The 17,169-nt window shown below is 47.7% G+C and overlaps 1 long non-coding RNA gene across 9 annotated transcripts in view; it reads right to left on the reverse strand.

The window, feature by feature from the left end:
- Positions 1-17,169, reverse strand: part of LOC107054402 — a 139,582-nt gene that overhangs the window by 38,567 nt on the left and 83,846 nt on the right. Inside the window, exon 1 of one of the 9 annotated variants that reach the window (XR_006931378.1) lies at positions 846-1,062. The exons of the other annotated variants lie outside the window; for them this stretch is intronic. This is a non-coding gene — a long non-coding RNA (uncharacterized LOC107054402). Of the gene's footprint in view, positions 1-845; positions 1,063-17,169 lie in introns of those variants that run through there. 9 annotated transcript variants of the gene reach the window in all.

Here is a 17,169-nt window from a genome sequence, read left to right on the forward strand (position 1 = left end):
TGCACTTCATATTTAATAGCAAGTGTGGTTTGAAAGTGGTCTGAAGAAGTGCAATGAACATACTGGTTGTTTAGACTGCTCCGAATGCTTAGACCAATACAACATCATGCTCTTATTGCAAATTATGAGCCAAGTCATATTTTTGCCATCTCTGTCCTGCACAGCAAGCGGAGAAGAGGCAGGAAAAAGGGACTTAGTGAACTATACTGATCTGACTGTAGTCATTGTGAACCCCTTAAGCCCACCGCAGCCTCTGGTCCAAACAACGATGAGAACACAGCACACACCCAGCTGTGCGCCTTGCATGGCTCCAAGCCCCAGTGCTTGGGAAGGGGCCAGCAGCACAGCAGCTCCCCACACAGGGACCCCACCTCCCAGCCCACAGGGATTCCCCCCAGCTCCTTCAGCTGCTATCACCTCCCCAAACCCAGGCTGAGGCTCTGTGACAAGCCCCCAAGCAAAAGAAGCCCAATGGTGCACAGATTCCCCAGCAGGCAGGGAGCTAGGATGGCTTTATCAACCCCAGCATCGAGTTAAATCCTTAAAAAAGAATAAATATCAGGAAGACAACGCTGTATTGACCAAAAGCCGCCAGGAATTTGTAGAGGCAATTGCAGGTTATAGTCCAGAGCTGCAGAAGATAAAACTTGGAGCAGTCTTTGCAGATACCACTCTTGACTTGTTCTTTGCCAGGAGACTATTTCACTGCATGTGAACCTTCCAGCTTCTCGTTACACTTCATTCATACACTTCAGGATTCAGAAAATGAACACATTGCCTATACTGCCAGAGTACACTACAACAGCAACTATCCAAAAAAAAAACAGATGAGAGAAAACACCTACCTCAAGTTCAAGAAATCAGGGATTTTTTGGCACACCAACCTGTCAAAACTTGCCAGCCCCTTGTGAATGCAGATTACACTGAACATGGATGATCGCCCGGCACATGCTCAGCTGCCCTCATTTGCAATCTTAGTTCCATGTGTAACGTTATTCTTTTCTGCTGAATACTATTGGAATGTCAACACTCATAGGCTGCAGTTCTCCTATTGTCTGATGGTTTCCTTTGATGTGGCATGTTGCAAATTTCAGTAATACTTCTTCTTTGTGGCCAACAGAACATTAGCAAGAGGAAGTGCCTGTTCCCTTCCTCATCTCCCCCCAGCTCTCCCATGAGGTTTGTCTCAGCCCCACTTCAGGGGCACAGATGGTACCAGGATAAAGTAGCCCAATGGGGACACACTGTTGCGTGAGGACAGCGGTGTAGCAGACCTGACAGCTACTACCAAGCACCTGTTATGCAATAAATTTGCAGAGGTTTCCTAATGGTTCAGTTATAAAATAGCTCTGTTCCCCAGAGAACTGAAAACATTCTGTTAGCAACCACTTCTATCCCAGAGATGTTGCCTGGTGCACAGAACACAATTTAATTAAAACAGTAAAGCAGTATGAAAGTTTTTGTCATGCCAACACTCTATGTTTAATTATAACATTTCATTCTATTATCTCAGAAACAAGTTCTCATTGTTCTGGGCAGCTTGTTTTAGACACCCAGCTTTAACAGCACTTGCACAGAGAGCACAAGCCAAGCTGGTGTGCACCTCTCCACACCCAAAGTCCCCCATGGGTCAGGGAGGCCCACCAAAAAGCCACCCACAGCAGCTCCCATCTGTCAGGAGCCCCTTCTGGGTCCTGCTGGCCAGGGAGGCTCTCAGGAACCAACAGAAGCTTTCCACTAGGCACCTCCCAAACTTTCAGCCTTTAAGGAAAATCTTCTCCCACAGCTAAGGCATTCACTTGATGCCTCTTATGAAAGAGGGCTTCCATCAGACAAAACAAAGCTTTGACTGATAAAGCCCACCAGGCTCATTACCCCAAAGCCAAACTCACCTGGCCGTAGAGCCAAGAGCAGAGCACAGACCAGCAGAGCTCAGCTTCCCATCACCATGCCAACACAGGGCTTTGTTTCTCTCTCTAGAACATTTGAAAACACCACAACTCATCCACCATCAACACCTTCCAAAAGCCCAACCAAAGCTGTCCCTCCACATTAAAAGGAAGAAGCTCTATATCTTGGCATTATCAGTAACAGCCTTTCATTGCTCATCAAATTGAGTTTAGCTGTGAATGATTAGTAATTCCTGTAGCTCTCCATGAGCCTGTAGAGATCCATGGAGGCTGTGTACCCTCCTCATCCCAAGCTCCATTATAAGTTTTACCACTTACTTTGTTTTATTTACAGGTTTCAGACAGGCTAAATAGGTCTTTTGTGTACATGCGACAAAAGACAGGTTTTCTTGTGCACTCAAGCTGTTGTACAGCCAGTAGGGGCTGGAAAAAGTAGGTCAATGAAGTACATATGCCTACTTTTATCCTTAGAGCTCCTTTTCCTGGGGGAAACCCCTATTTCCAGCCCTTTCCATGGGAGGTTCACCTGCCCTGCAGGTGTGGTGCCTCCATTTCAGAGCTCAGGGTGTCTGCAACACAAGATAATCTTTAGAGAAAAGGTGATTTCCATATATTAATATGATTCAAGAAAATAAATCTGCATCAAAGAGGGACTTCGGCATCGGTTCAAAGTAAAATCAGGGCCAAGAGGGGCAACCTTTTCCATTGTAGCACAGTGCATCTCTCCCCAGATCCCTTCCAGCTGCTGCCTGCAGAGCTCCCTGCTCTGCCTGGGGAACACACACTGGGGAGAGAAGCACAGCAGGCAGCCACTGTGGTAACGATGCTCCTCCAGACCTTAACAAATGACTTTCTGTGGTGTGTTTGCACCACAAACCATCATTACGTTTCCTTCTCTATGGGAATCAAACCTTCCTGCTCGTCTTGTTTTCTTAGCAAATCTTTCTCTGGTTAATTTAGTAATTTACAGAAGGGCAATGAATATGTGGGACAAGCACGGTTTCATCCCTGTCTCCCTCCTGGGAAGAGTACAAGCACTGGGACACAATACAGCTGGGATGCTCACCCCATCCCAGCTGAGGGCTCCACCATGCCCAGGGCAGCACAGCACCATGCAGCATTACACTGAGCAGCACCACAGGGCAGCTGCAGCATCACTTGTGTCCACCCTGGCAGGCATTACACACCCACAAGGTCCAACTCACACAGCTGCAGCCGTGGCCCACATCCCAGGGGCCCTCACAACACCCACCAGGTGCAGGGGGCTATAGCTATCCTCAGCACGTGTTCCCAAAGCCTGACTTACTTACAGCAGGCTGTGTCTGCGCATGGCTGGAAGCGAGCACAGCTCCTGCAGCTCTGCCGTGCCCGGTGTCTCCTGGGCCTTGCGCTCCTTTTCCCCGACATTAATTAAGGTCTGCAGTCAAGTTTCTGTCAATGTCTTGAATAAGGTTTATGGAGGTCCTTAGTGTTAATTTATATTCCCCTAAAGAATAAGTAAATATTTAAACTTCCCCCATGGTTGTAATTGAATGTTTTAATTCATGCCAGTAGACTGAGTTGAGCAAATTCTTCCATTGCTGTGATTATTTATTAAACAAAATTACAATAGAAAATCATTCCTGTCATTTCTCTATAGTGTACACGTACACTGAAAGGTTGCTTCTCAAATGTACAAGTGCCAGACTATGGCTGCCCACCAGAGAAGTGGGTGAGCACAGCAGCTGAGTGTGCAGTGCTGCAGGGGACGGCCCAGCTGTGCCACAGCAGCACTGTGTTTGACCTGCAGCAGCCGTGCTGGCAGCCACTGCTGTGCTGCAGAAGGAAGCAGAGCCTGGCTGGGCTCTGGCCCACACCTGTGGCATTTTCTGTACCAAGATCACCTTCCCACTTTGTGCTCCCACTGCCTGCTCCATACAATGCACCACAGAAGTGTTCCTACAGACTCATGAGGAAACATCAGCCACAGCATCCCCAGCACATGCTGTGCCTGAGAGCTCACCTGGACATGTGTGTGCTGGATGCAGAGCACATGGCTGTGCAATGTGGCACACAACAGAATGGATGGCATCAGTGGGGCCATGTGCTGACACTCAGCTAATGGAGAGAAAAGCAGCTGGAGTGAGTGCAGGGCTTTGTGCATCCAGGAGAATCTACCCATGTTGTATAAATATTCGTTTATACTCTAGGCATCACAAATTGTTGTAAATCATCCCTCCTTCTCATGGCAGTGATTGCACTTCAATATTGCACAATACTGTCCCTGGGATGGAAGTTTTAGTTTTCTGGTATTGCAGGCAAAAGACAGAGATGCGCTGAAAATTAAGATACCTAAATAATTAACCCCACTTCTGAGTCTCAGAGGCAATTTAATGAAGTACTCTCTAGGACTCAACTGACAGCAACTAATCCCCATCCCTGGTGCATGCACACAGGCTGCAGGAGCAGTCCCACATCGATGGCACTTAATGACTGGTGTCCTCCAGAGCAATGGCACTGCTGGAAACCAAGCGGTGAGCAGCAGCCGTGCACCAGGAATTGGAAGGAGCAGACTTGCAGGATGGCCAGGACAGTTCCTCCCCCAGGGTGGAGGCACAGGCAGAGCAGGACCGTGTTATTAAACCCATATAACTTGTTGCTCTAAAAATACCTTTCTGCTGGTCGCCACGCTCTGCTCTGGTGAGAGGCACTTTAACAACTTGACTCTGATCTCACCCCACCAGCACTGAGGATTCTGCAGAGCTCCTCATGGTCCTATGGATTTTTATGTGCGTTTGATTAATTATTTATGGATTTTAGATTGCAAATATGGCACAGAAAGGAATAGACAAGCTGGGTGAACCCATTTGGTTGAAATAAGATCCAGCCACAATTCCTGGATTATAATGCTGGAGAAAGATGTCCTTTTTGTTTCAGGAATCACTCTTACACTGACAGCCTCTGCATTGTGGGTGGGTTAACAGGGCAGCACGGCAGCGGGCAGCCAGGACAGCCGAGGGAGGGCTGGGGCTGAGCCACAAACATGGGGTGGTGGCTCCCAGCACCTCCAAGCACCACGGGGGTCTCCCTGTGGGATTCACCCCGCTTTCTTCAACAGTACTGAAAGGGTCACATAGAAATTCTAAGCTCTCCCAGTGGGTTTTCTCACAGACCAACAACTGGACGTGTTTGTGTGAACGATGGTCAGCTGTGTTGGTACTGTAGGTGACAAAACAGAGCAGCAAACAGCGCACCCAAGGAGCAATGTGGGCTTGGGTCCATTTCTCCATGACAGAAAGGTTTTCAAGTGACCTCTGCAGAATTTTTCTACAGCTTGACATTATGGGGAGATATTAATGACATGAAGTTGATAATGGGGAGAACTGGCAGAAAATCTTTCCATGGAAGAGTAATAAATGCTACAGATGTGTAAGGTGACAGCTGCAATTTCAAAAGAATCAATACATGTTATAGTGGTATTTACACCGGGGATGATAGTGAGAACAGCTCCCTCACCAACCCCTGGCTGATACAATCGGAGCCCAGCTGAGCTCCTTTGGCTTAGGAATAATGAATAAGGCCAGTTCTGATCTGGGAACGGCATTAACTTCTCCTCCCCAGGCGATGAATGTCAGCTCAATTCCTTGCAGATTCTCCTGCCATCAGCCTGCCCACACTGCTCAGGGCTGGGTGAAGCTGTCAGATGTTCCTCTGAGCACCTCTCAGGCCTCGCTAGCTCATACAGAGACGATCAATACCAAAGCAGGTACTGCCACAGCTCCTGGCACTCCCTGCTGCATGCCTCGGCTCTCAGCAGCACTGCCATCCCATAGCAGCTGTCCATGGGCCACAGCTGAGTTGCTGGATCGTTATTATTTTTTTGCTTCTGCTTATTAAAGAAATACCCAGCAGCACAGCGCCCTGTAAGACTGAATGTACTTACAAGACTTGAAGCCCCTCAGTATTTAAACAAATTTGGGTCACTGTTAACGATCTCCGTGACTTGCCCTGCATGATGGTTTTACTCACTCAAGTGAAAACTTGCCATCTGGGGATCCACATGGCCCTGCACACTCTGCATGTGCTGGAGCCGTGTCAGGGGATGCCATCACTGGGGTGAAACAGCAGATCCTGTGGCTGCTGCTGCCCTGCCAAGCTCCTCCCCAGCACAGCACCACCAGCACACACTGCTGCCGCTGCCAGGAAAGGGTTGTGCCATTCCCCCCATGCAGACATGCAATCAAACCCAAAGTTTTTAAACATTTTACCCCAGATTTCATAGCAAACATGAGTGCTTGAGCACCACCATGACCACAGGCAGCTGGTTGTGCAGCACAGGGCTGCAAGGGTTCAACAGTGACAGAACAAGGGGGAATAGCTTCAAAATAAGAGTAGATTTAGGTTTGGTGATGGGAAAATATTTTATACTCAGAGGGTGGTGAGGCACTGAAATGGGCTGCCCAGAAGGCTGTGGATGCCCCATGTCTGGAGGCACTCAAGGCCAGGTGGATGCTCTGTGGGCAGCCTGAGCTGGTGGGGGGCAATCCTGCCCATGGCAAGGGGTTGGAACTGGATGATCTTTAAGATCACTCCAACCCAGGCCATTCTATGATTCTACGAAAGCAAGTGAGGAATTTGCACAAAACCAATATTCCAGCAGTAACTGAACCACACTGCAGGACCAAGCAGTCAGTACCTTTAGAAATGTTCATTTCTTTTGAAAGCAGAATTCTAGCTCTGTGAGCAATAAATAGCACTTGCTGAGAACACCGCAGTGTAGCAGCAGGGCCAAAAGGGGGTCCCGATGGCAGACAGCAGTAAGGAGCAAGGTGGGCCGTGAGCTCAGAGGGCCCAGCAGCTGCTCCATGCACAGTTCATGAGGACCTGAAGGAACATACTCTATTCTACACCATGTGCCATGGAAACTGCTTGTTGTCTGTACTGCAGCTGTACTGGCCTTACCCGTGCCACAGGTCTTACCCATGAGTGACAGCAAGCTGAAGTGTCAGCCAGAAATTCCCCAAGCCTGCAGCTCACCTGCAGCCTCCCAGCTCCTCAAGGTACAGCTCAGTTCTGAGCACTCTCATACCTCTCTCGCCTCCTGCTAATTACTTCACTCAGCGTTACCCTTATCGACCAGCTCTGCCGTATATCACCATTCCTAACACATGCTCTAATCTAAATAGCTTCCAGACATAACGCTCCTGCCTCCCTTCCATCACTCTCCACTGTGAACACACAAAAAAAGCACAAAGAACTTCTCCTGGTGCCTTTCCCTGGTGGCCAGCTCATATCCCAGTGACCCATCTCGACCCACCCAGCAGCTCTCAGCATCACAGCTGAGAACCTCCTTATGTCTAAGCCAGGACAACTTGATTTCAACATTCAATAGATGCTGGGAGTACACAGAGGAGTGGAAAAAATGGACGGGAAAGCGAAAAAAAAAAATTCTGAGCATAAGTTAGCTCCATGAGCCCTTTACAAACAGCTCGTTCAGGAGAGGTGACTCCTACTGCTCTCTTTTGTCTAAAGAAAGCCTGTTCTTTCATCCCTGTGTACCGTTCCTCCAGGAGCAGGACTGAGATACAAGCTGCTGGCTGTGGCCACTGACCAAGGCTGCACAAACTGCACAAGTATTCTGGCTTGCAGAAATACAAATTTGACGTGCCCATTTTGTGCATGCCACATGACTTTTAGTTATTGCTGTTATGCACCTAAATCCCAGCCAGGTGCATGCAAATAATTACCAACTAGTAAATAAAAAGCTGCTGTATTTAACTAGGATTGAGGAAACCAAAGCAGTTGGCACCCAGTCGGATCCTGCTCCAGGTGCAGCTGCTGGACAGCCAGCTCTGCAAGTGCCAGAGCCAAAGGAGAGCAAGGTGGTATGCAGCATGTATGCCATGCTGTGCAGACAGGCATGGGTGTCTGCAAGGGCTGCAACACATGCTGTGTTCACAACTGCTGCAAGTAGTCCCTGCAGAGGCCCTGGAGGGAAATAGGATTTGCCCCTTAGACTCACTCACAGCTGTACCCCTTTCTTCTGCTGCACTGCACCCCCAGCATCCCACTGCCTGCCCCACTGCCCCACCGGGCAGAACCTGCTGTGGGACATGCCAGAGCTGGGGCTGCTCGGAGGAATAGGCACTGCTCTGATGCAGTATCCCATACCACCAAACAGCTGACTGAGCTGCTCCTGCACAGAACTGCTGCTCCCCTGCAGGAAAACAGGCTCCTGCCTGCATGAGACTGCAGGTGGAAAGCAAAATGTGCCATTGTATGGAATGGAGATGGAGCAGAGGCCAAAACCATGAAACACCTCAGTGCAAAATTCCAGATCTGCACTCCCCTGTTCCAGTTGCCCGCCTGCTTTGGCTGGTTTGGAATAGTGAAGGACTTCAACCTCCTGCACTCCATGGGGAGCAGCACAAGTTTACTCACTTTCTCCTTTACCAGTGACAACATCACAGTGTTAGAAATCTTACTGTCCCAATTATACACACAGAGAACAAAAATAACTGTGAGGATCACATCTGCCTAGAGTCCACTCTCAGGAAGATATGATCTACTACAAATGTTATCCCCAGCCTTGACTACTAATCCTACAGGAGCCACTGATTAAGTACTTTTGCTACCCCTCTGTCCCTGGTGTGCCTGTGATTCAGAGCAGTGTAATCACCCCGCGCTGCACATCTGGTGGTAGCAATGAGCAACACTGCTCCTGCAGCGAGCTCCCACTGCTGCTGCTGGGCTGCAAATGCAGGATTGCATTCAGCACAGTTCTCATCCCTCCTTCCTGAATTAACCACATCAACGCTCCTGGCTTGGAGAAGGGTTACAAGGAAAGCACAGCTCTGGACACATTTGCAAAGGGAAAAGATGAGTAAGCATTCAGGGGGACAAGGAGGAAGGGATGATCCAAGGAACTGCCCAAAGGAGCTGCCCGCAATCTGTACCCCAGGAGCCTCTATGCACAGCAAGGCAACATTCTTATTCCAGCTTATGGGGGTGGGTGGTAGGTCTATCAAATTAATTTTAATTGCCATTCAAAGAAAGAAAAGCCACTTTAACATTTCTAATCAACAGGCATCTAATGAGGTGCTTTAGTTCCTGCACGCAGTAGGAAATTTCTGGAGATAATTTACTTCATTAGTATTCAGCTAGAAATGGATCATCCAATACTTCCCATGCCATGGGAATGTGTCAAAAGCGAGACTTTATATTTGATGTGGACATTAAGCATCGTAAGTTTTGCTTTATCTTAGGAAGAAGTCTTTCTAGCTGAAACGAAACACAGCAGCCTGGATCCAGCAGTATGATGAGAGGCTGCAGCACGGCCAGCACCAGCTCTGCTCCCTGCTCTGGTGCAGGGTCCTCTGCAGTCAGAGCCCAATTCTCAACCCACCCTCTGCACCCTCCTTTGTGTATGAGCAATTCCAGTCACAGAAAAAAAAGGGCACTGGTCCAATTCATAACCCATGGCTGGTCAGCTCGGTGCATCGCTCTCACCCACTCCGAGGCACACAGCCCCACTCCCTGACAGACTGCCTGGGCTGGGGTTTGATTTACTGCCTTTTCCTAAGGACTCCAGGTGCAGGTGCTTAAGTGGCAGATTGTTACACCTTGGTTAGAGTCCTGGGTAAATAAAAAGGTTTGCAACATCAGGATACTCAGGCATGTGTTTAGAAAACATGTATGTTACTGTGAAGCGGATCTTGATACAAGTAAATCACAACCTGCCTGAGGTTTTCTGCCTGCATCTCCAGGAGCTTCCTTCTTCTTTGTCTTTCTGTACAGACCTTCAAGAGGTTATCCTCCAAAAAGATTTTATTCTAGATAGCATCGCACCATCAGAAATTAAGGGAAAATGATGAAATCATGAATACTGGAAGAGCTGTGATCCAAAACGTCTGTGTGGTGGGGACAGCAGGTTGCAAAAGGGGCCATCCCCACGTGCGGTCACATCCATCCCCAGGAGCCCAACGCGGCAGGAGATCAGCGGGCACTGCCTGGAATGGCGTGCAGTGCCTGGGGAGGAGCTCCGCAGACATAGCAGGCGGTCGTTAAGCAGACGATTAGCATGCCGTGCTGCTCTGCTTAAGTCGCAGTGGGTCAAGAGAAGTCTGCAGCATTTCTATAAAACGCAGCTAAGAAAAACACATTTCACACATCAAAGGAACTGAAGAATATCATCAAAAAATAATAATAATAATGGAGCGAACTGCAGCAAAACACTCTCATGCCATGAGCTACCAAACACCCGCTCTGGATGCTCACTGCAGTCGGTGGCTGCACCCGGCATGCTGTGTGCCGCCCAACCCTCTGCTCTGCTCCACTCCCATCGCCAGCTGCATGTCCGTGCTGCAGCCCACACAGCTGGCAGAGATGGCCCTCACAGTGCTTCTTTAAAGCAGAGCCTCCATCGTGGTTCTTTCTCTGCGGTGTGAAACAAATCTTCATTTGGGCTCCATGGCTAATGCAGGAAGCATATACAGACATAAGCCTTAATTCCAGTGTCTCATTTTTCCACCCTTAATCTTAATTGCTCAAGCTTGCTTGGTTGGAGTGCGATGAGATTCAATTCTTAGTTCACGAGATGCTTGTTAGTGCTTGCCTCTGTGTAACTCCAGGGGATCAAAGTTTGATTTGTAGCTGTGTTTTTTTCTCCCAATCGGAAAACTATATACATTCATAAACATAAACCTTAAACAGACTCAAAATGAAGATAAAATCTTATTGCCTTCTGCCTCTCCCTAAAGACTCCAGTCTTGATCCCAAAGAGAATGTGCCTGCACTGCAGAACTGGGTGCTAAAATCTCCACTCCCAAAAGGGGGGCATTGAATTATGATCTCTGCTTTGCTTCCTGGCCCAAGATAATGAATGACAGGGGATGAGGCTGATTCAGGGGAACGGGATGGAGCACCGCAAAATATGCTGCTTCATAAAATACAGCAATAACGCTGTTGCTATCCTGGGAATGCACAGAGCTGGCCAGCACCATAGAACTGGCAGAGGCAATAGGATTGGTCCTTGTGGGCAATTTGGGCAGCACAACACAGACTGAGCGTGGGCCGAACCACTGCGCTGCTGCTGGCATCAGCTCCCTGCTCACACTGCCTGCAGCAGATCCTCTCCCCTACTTCTCCCATAGGCACTGCTGAACGAGGGAGGCCCCCGGGCCACCCATCTGGTGCACATTCATGCCGCTGCTGGATGCTTTTCCGTAAAATAGGCAGATATCGGCTAAAACATCACTGCCCTTTTTTGTTATCTTGATGTCTGTGTAAATACTCTTGTGGTTCAACCAAGCAGAACAGGAGCAAAGTGGAAGCAGCTCTGTATGTCTATTTGTACCAGAGACACCCTGCTGCCATTTCTGTCCCTTCAGACCTCACTGCAGCCATGCAGCTGTGCCACGTCTGAGCTGGCTCCACTGCATTAAAAAGAGACTGCAATACCAAATAATGAAACATTTGGGTGAATATTATTCCACCTTGCAGCGATTAATCTCTAATAATAACACTACCTACCCACCACTAAACATTTCATTACTTGCACTTCCAAAAATACAATGAGAAGTAGGCTTCAAGTTTCATATTGTTAATGGATTAAATTAAATTACAGTCTCATCATTCAAAGGCACTTAGATTAATTTAAAAATATATATTTTACCGAAAAGTCACTTAACTGCCATGTAATTTCTTGCTATTTCCTTTTCCATTATTGCTGATTAACAAGATACTTGGGAATAAATAGAAGCGCTCTCTGCTGCAATTAGCCCACCCATCCCTCTGATTAGTTCACTCCTATTCTGTGGCAGAGGACTTGAACATTCTAAATACTGCGGTCTGACATCATCGGTCTGTTAGAGAAAAAGGGCAGGCAGAACAAAATGGAGGCTTTCTTGAAAAGAAAAGGTATCAGATCGATCTGAAGGAAGGTTTGGAAAATCACCAAGGTCCACCCTAAACATCAGTGAAATGAATGGGTTTTGCTTCACTGAGCTATGAAAAGAAAGCCCACAATAAGGACTCGAGCCAGGATGAACCCTTCAGCCAAACGACTGAGTGCAATGTGTTCACGGCACAGAGCCACTTCAGGGGCAGCACCCAGCCTGCACACAGAGCTCAGCATCTCCTGCAGCAGCAGGCAGGCAGTGAGCAGCACATCATGGGGTGACGGCAAGGGAAGGGTGGGAAGGAAAGCGTTAGGGCAACCAGCAGACAGCTCCAGTGCCACAACTGTCACATGCAGCAAGCACCAGCAAAGCTCTACAGCTGCATCTCATGAGCCACTATCTAGAAGGCACTGTATGTACCCGCACCTCCCCTGTGTAGAACTCCCTGTGCCATTTTCTTAGCAAAGTTCTCATTTTCTGCCCCAGAACGTAGTGCAGATGCAGTGTGTGGCTCTGAGGACTGCTCTTGTATTTCGTGGGTGGAAACTTCCCAGAGGGGAGGAGTTTATCAAACAGTTGGATCTTCCTGAAGATGAAAGGCACTCCAACAATTAAGTAATATCATTGTCGGTAGTAGTAACAATAATACTATTTCAGTACTAGGAAATGAGCCACTAAAATCAATTCCGTGCTCTAAGAAGCCCAAACAAATGCTGCCTTGGAAATACAAAGTACTATGTAGAAATCAGATTACATTTTCCAAATGTTTAATGGAAAAACAGAGTTGGAATCTGATTGTTTTGTACAACTGTAAGACACTGACCCCATCTTTCATATGAGCAGTGGAAGCACATCCCAGCCTAACAGCTCTGGGGACAACAGGGAGCAGTGGGTGCTGCTGAACTGGAAGGAGGAAGAGGTGCCCAAAGCACAGAGGATGTGGGGCACAGCTCCTCAGCGCTCCACTGCTGGGGGAAGGCCTGGGGTCACACAGGAGCACTGTGTGCTGCAGCACTGGGGGCAGCCATGGCTGCTGCACCAAAGCAGCCAACAGCAATCCCAACCCAGTGCTGCCCAGCCCCACTGTGTGGGTGCACATCTGGTGGGAGATGAGCTTTAAAAAAATACTGTTGCTTTTGAAGTGATTAACAACTATCATTACAATGAAAGCATTCTTTACAAAATCTTAGAGTTATAAATCATACCATATTGCATTTTAAAGATCTAAAGTTACTCAAATTTATTAATACAAAGGGAGAAAGCTCTTCAAGGCAGTTGGATTATTCATTATGCCCCAACAGATTAATTAACAAATTGAAATCAATAAAGTGGAATGTCTTTAGGAATAGATCCAAAACACCAGAAATCATTGGAAAGTCTTGTGTTGCTTTAATTGAACCTGGCCCCCAGCGAATTAACTGCTTCCAAATCTTCTTGTCTTATTAACGAAGTTAATAACGATTTTCAAAGTTCTTCCCACCTAATGACAACTGTGTTGATAAGCACAGATGCAAATGACAAGACATGGCCGTGTGCTGCTGCTGAGCCATGCTTGCAGTTCATGCTCACAGCAGCAGAGCGCATGGTTTATGCAGCCATGTGCCAGCCCATGTGCTTGCCTTGGAGACTCCAACCTCCACTAAAAGCTGCAAAGCGGTAAATGGGGATCTCAGCCCCAAGCTGTGGAAAAAATGAGCCCTCCAAACACACACGCTGCCTGCTGCCCAGCACAGAGCAGATGCAACAGAAGAATGAAGGTGGAGCAATGCATTGCAAGAGAGCACTTCTGCATAACATACTGTAAGCCCATGAGATATCTGCTCTCCCAGTGCGATGAAAATGTAAAGCCCTATTCCTCTGAAAAGGAAAACAAAGATGTTTTCTCTGCAGAATAAATAACTGTCACATTAAATACACCTCTACCCTCTCATCATCACCAATTGCTAGAAGCCATTCATTTTGACAAATTGAAGAGAACTCATAGACAAGGAACAAACAGTGAAGTGACTGGGATAATGCTTCATGAAGGAAGATGAAAAGGAGCAAAGTTCATATGGCATAGGTGAGCAATGAGTTGAAAGAGGCCACCACAGAGACGTGCATGAAAGAGAATCAGAGAGGAAACGATAAACTATTGCTGTGACACACAGACTATGGGTCAGGAAACAAAATCCAAGGTTACAACACTTTAATGCCAAATGAGCATCTTGCTGAGACAGAATGACCACATCCCCATCCCCAACCTCATCCCCCCAGCACTCATGCAAGCATTGCCCCTCCCAGCATGCCCTTACTGCCAGCAGATGCAGGCATTGGAACCATTGGAAATACATCCCCAAATGTCCCGGCTGCACTCTGCGCCGGGGGAAAGGGGAAGGGCATGGGGCAGAAGCAGCTGGGTTAGAGACTTGGTCAGATGGCACACCACTGTACAGAACCAAACCAAACTCTGCCTGAGATCTCTGTATCAACAAATCAGATACCTGTGTTGGCAGTTTGGCAAGCTTCCCTTGTTTGCATTGGTAAATTAGGTTCATAGTCTGCAGTTGTGAGGGGGATTTTTTTAATTTTAATTACGGGCATCACTCCTGAAAGCTGCTGGTGTCTGGGGGAGCTCATCACTGTAAGGGACTCAGCATAAGTTTTGCGCGTGTGGAAAGAGTCCTTCCATGGGAGCATTCTAAAGGATACTGTTCCTCACCTCCACTGTCTGTCTCCTGCCTGGCCACTTTGGCCCCAAAGACCCATTACCAAAAAATTCTCTTCCAATTCTGATCCCTTACACCCCATGATCTCCCACACACTGCAGCAGACCCAGCCTGCTCTGCAGCCTTCCAAGCACGAAGGCCCCATCCTTTCCTCATGCACAGTAACAAAAGTGACAGAGGACATCACCAAGAGCACAATGAGCTGGCAGAACTGTCCCAAACTTCCAGTTTGCTCACAGAAGAAATACATGCATTTGAATTCAAGAAAAAATCAAACCCTCACTACTTCTAAAGTCTTTAACTTTCAGTTCTTCTGAGCACTGCCACGAAGCAGTCCCTTAGTCAGCATCTCACTTCCCCACCAAGTGACACCACCAGAGGTTTGCCAGAGGGTACATCTCTACCCCCCACTGCAGGACTGGAGAAAAGACCCATTAGAACAAGGGCAGCCAAATCAATCTTCCATTGCTGATAATCTCAAGGGCACGAGAAAGCTGCCTGTCGCTCATTTCACCATATGACTGATCATGATGATGCATGGTGTAAAAGCACAACCTCCACCTCCATGGCGCAGAGCAGTGTGCATCTGGGTTAAGCTGTAATTCTCCATTATCCCACCATGACCTTGCAGGAAGCTCTGATCCCTCGCAGGGAAGCCTGAGCTGACCAGTAAGCAAAACCCTGCACAGAGAGCTGTAATTAGCCATGAGTGCCTGATGGAGAATTGCCCACTATTATTCACACTGGATTTACAAGAGCTCACAGGAGCACTGTGGGGCCGCGCTGTGATCTTGTGGGCCAGTGATCAGTAGAACACACAGATAGATCAGTCTTTACGATAACTTACAGCCATCCCATGCTGGTGGGCTCAGCCCACAAGGTGCACATGGATAGCACTGTTCCCAGAAGGGGTGGCAGCACCCAGTGCACACATCCTCATCACAGAACTTTACAATACCATTTTCTGTACGGTAACCCGGTACAGACATAATTTAATGGTACTAGGAGGGAAACAACACTGGCAACAAAAACAACAGGCAATGACTGTAAAGACTCTTAACTCACAATTTTTCTTCCTTTTCTCTTATCCACTCTCCTTTGCTTTAAATGTGTCTTATCTCTCACACTGTCACTGGATCCCTACACGTTCTCAATTTTGCTAGTACAAAGCCAGAAGGTATGTTGTGGTTGGAGTTGAAGCCTCTGAGGGGTGCTTTGTTTTTGCCTGTGAATTCATTTCAGCTTTGCTTTGGGTTATGATCATGCCTGCTAAACCACCCTCCCCTACTTTGAAACAACCAACTGTGCCCAAGGCACACGTTCAGCTGGAGATACCCCCACGACCATCACATTCCTCCTTGGTGCAGGTCAGGACCACTCCAGCACCCAACACAAGGTCAAATGACAGAAGTCCCGTCCTGAGCCAGTGAGCACACAGTTCCATCAGCCACGGCTACAGAGGGCAGGATTCCTCATTCTCACCTTTTTTCCCACTGAGCAGTCCCAGTGCAGGTTTACGTGGATGCCTGCATAAATCCAACAAATTATGGACTGCTATTACAACCCTCAGGAATGAAATACATCCGATATACCAAAGACGGCTGCATTTTACATACATTATTGGTATTATTTATTATGAACTGACATTAGAGATCATACTTCTCTGCTATTTGTCTCACTTCCACAGCCTATTTATTGCATGGCATCAGCAAACAGCTCAAAGAAAGCCCAATGTAGATGAGCTCCATGTGGATGGATCTGCTTCCCACACAGCCCCACTCAGCACACAGCAAGCAGCACCCTCAGCTCCCACAGCAGCAGCTCATGGCTCACAGCTCAGATGAAACTGCCATGTCAGACCACAGCGAAAACTGTACAACTCCTTTAATTGAATTTACCAGCACCGTGTGTTTGAATGACACAAGCTGATCTGAGCTACAACTATGAATATGTAGCAGCAGCAGCTGCACAAATAGGGAACAAAATAAGCAAATAATTCATATCTTAACTAAACAAAGATTTTAAACTGTTTGTTTGTTTTAATAAATGCAAACACATTGAGTTATTTTTAAGCAAAGTGATTCTGCCAGCACTTTGTGTGAGGAACACGGCATGGCGATGCACAGGCTGCTCCCCATTTGAAAGAGGAGCAGCTCTGGGATTTTGGTGATAAGAAGGCCCAGCAGGAACACAGAGACAATGAGATGGGTGTCTTGGTTCCATCATCAACTAAAATACATTTGAAAAGCAAAACTGATGCACTTGAGAGAAGGAGGAGAATCTGTTTCAAACAAGTGCATGCTTGGCAAAGGGACTGGTGTGCACCTCTCATTCAGAGGCCATTGGAAATTCCTGTTGTTTCTTTGTGTTAGGGCTGCAGCCTGCACTGAGTCCTGCCTGAGCACGTGGTGCCACGGCTGCTGTGCCCACCACAACCCTGTGGGGTGGCATCCTCGTGTAACACAAGGATGTGCCATGTGCAGGAGCAGCGTGGAGGAAGACTGACCCCTGAAGGGCTGAGGAGGGATGTGATAACTGCACACAGATACTCCACGGAATGCTTATTCCTCTTTCCTTTCCTCTTTCCCACTTTTATTTTTGTTTTCCCCTGCAAGCCAGCATCCAGGACTCACAGTGTTTCCCCTGGCTTCCAATCTGTTTCCCAGTTCCAGC

Source organism: Gallus gallus, chromosome 12 (genome assembly GCF_016699485.2).
Source record: "Gallus gallus isolate bGalGal1 chromosome 12, bGalGal1.mat.broiler.GRCg7b, whole genome shotgun sequence".
Lineage (NCBI taxonomy): Eukaryota > Metazoa > Chordata > Aves > Galliformes > Phasianidae > Gallus > Gallus gallus.